This window comes from Theropithecus gelada, chromosome 4, assembly GCF_003255815.1.
Source record: "Theropithecus gelada isolate Dixy chromosome 4, Tgel_1.0, whole genome shotgun sequence".
In the NCBI taxonomy this organism is placed as follows: Eukaryota; Metazoa; Chordata; class Mammalia; order Primates; family Cercopithecidae; genus Theropithecus; species Theropithecus gelada.
In genome coordinates, this window is record NC_037671.1 from 110428464 (window position 1) to 110430942 (window position 2479).

Genomic DNA, 2479 nt, shown 5'->3' on the forward strand with positions numbered 1-2479 from the left:
AAGTACCAAGCCATCAATGAGCTAAATCAGGGACACAGGCATGAGAAGAAAAAAAAAGGACACTTTCGTTTGCTAAAATCAGGAAGCAAAGCAGCATGATATGAGAGAGCTGTTGATGCTATGCCAGTAGAGTACTGTTTAGAGCTCCATATACGCTTAGGACATATATGGGTCCCCTAGTCTTAGGGACAGGATAGATCCTTGAATTTGCCAAAGTGTAAAACATGCAGTTGAGAGTTCAGTGATATCACAAGGCTGTAGGAATAGAAAGGAAAACAAGTTCCTGGCAATCCAGGTTGGTGCCTGGTTTTATGAAGGTCCTTTCTCTTTTCTTTTAATGATTTTGTGTTAAAAGAAAAGCATTGGTTCACCTGCCTGAATCCAAGGCACAATGACTGAGATATGTGCTACCCAGAAGACCTTATTGTTCTGAAAAGGGTGAAGTCAAAGATAGAGTTAGTAGATTAGGGCTGGAACAGGGAAGAAGCAGAGAAGCCTGCAAGAAGAAAGATCAAATTAGCAAGAGAAGCATATTTTATTAGTCCATTTTCATGCTGCTGATAAAGACATATCCAAGTCTGGGAAAAAAAAAAAAGAAAGGTTTTAATGGACTCATAGTTCCACATGGCTGTAGAGTTCTCACGATTATGGCGGAAGGCAAGGAGGAGCAAGTCACGTCTTAATGGATAGCAGTCAGCAAAGAGAGAGCTTATAAAACCATCAGATCTCATGAGATTTATTCACTATCGCAAGAACAGCATGGGAAAAACCAGCCCCCATGATTCAATTACCTCCCACTGGGTAGCTCCCACAACATGTGGGAATTCAAGATGAGATTTGGGTAACCAAACAGTATCACCTATGAACCATGCAAAGTAATGTAAGTATTAATGTAGATGCTCACAGAGTGATCCTAGGTTTGGCAGAGATGGACTACCAATCAATCAGCAAACTCTTCCTAAATGCCTGAATTATCTGGAATAGTGTATAAAATGATGAAGTATATACAATTACAGAGACATGATCATTGACTATCAGACATTATAGATTAGCTATAAAGAAAGAATATGCATATATATATATGCACACACACACAGAGCTACCTATATGATATATATTAATCCAGTAGTGCTGGAGGAATGCATTATTAATGATATGAGCAAGAAGTAGTATAAGCATTGGAAGAAGAGAGAGTATGCTAACAATTTGGGATGATGAAGGAGATTTCCTAGAACTATGAAGAAAGTAGCCCTAAACATTTCACTAGATTATTATTATTATTATTATTTTTTTTTTTTTTTGAGATGGAGTCTTGCTCTGTCGCCCAGGCTGGAGTGCAGTGGCCAGATCTCAGCTCACTGCAAGCTCCGCCTCCCGGGTTTACACCATTCTCCTGGCTCAGCCTCCCTAGTAGCTGGGACTACAGGCGCCCGCCACCTCGCCCGGCTAGTTTTTTGTATTTTTTTAGTAGAGACGGGGTTTCACCGTGTTAACCAGGATGGTCTCGATCTCCTGACCTTGTGATCCGCCCGTCTCGGCCTCCCAAAGTGCTGGGATTACAGGCTTGAGCCACCGCGCCCGGCCGTTCACTAGATTATTTTCTACAATATTCTGATGTTGTGCTCTCTTAGGGTACAGTTTGATGTTGGGAATGGAAAGAAAGAAGAAGAAAAGAAGACAGAGCTTGAAAATTTCTGGATAATGTTACAACAACTGTTGTGGTAAAAAAATAAAATAAAATCCCCATGGTTTTGGCAAATGAGTTGAATATGACATAGCTAGGGTGTTGATATGGACCTAACAATCCGTCTTTTAATCCTCTGCATCTCCAAGTTGGTCCATTGACCTCCCATTAGCCAGCTTTCTCTGGCTAATGATATTTTTAAAATCTAGAGCCAAAAAAGTAGTTAAAAATGATCCAGGGCTAGAGATGCCCCAGAGACCTTGCAAGAACAAATACAAAACCTCTTAGAGGGAATGCATCCCCAAGGCAAGCCTTAAGTAATTCCCATGAATAAAGGTCTAATTAAAAAGGTTTATTTAAAAACAAACAAACAAACAAGTCATATAATATACATGAATGACAATGGCACATAAGCAAGAACCAGGAGAAATAACAGAAGAATCAAACCTGAAAAGATATTAGATAGTGGACTTAACAGACACAGAACAAAAAAACACATACATAATGTTTTAAGAAGTATAAGATATGAGTGTTATGGTTCTTTTATAATTTGTCTAGCAGGTTTTCCACTTTTCACCAGAAACTGCCTGTCTCTGCTCTACACACACAAAAATATAAGATATAATTTAAAATATAACAAAGAAGAGATTATCCATTTCAAACCAGTGAGTTTGAAAAATAACTTAATAAAATGTTTAGAAGTAAAACAGATACATAAATGATAACATAGCAAAATGGAAACATTATAATATAAATGAAAATAAAACATGAAAATATAATAATACAATGAAATGT

The 2479-nt window shown here is 37.9% G+C and overlaps 1 non-coding gene across 1 annotated transcript; it reads left to right on the forward strand.

Moving 5' to 3' along the window:
• Positions 1 to 2211: 2211 nt before the first annotated feature.
• LOC112623954 lies at positions 2212 to 2275 on the forward strand. Its single transcript, XR_003119292.1, has one exon. It is a non-coding gene; the product is annotated as a U7 small nuclear RNA (small nuclear RNA).
• The last annotated feature ends 204 nt before the right edge of the window (positions 2276 to 2479 follow it).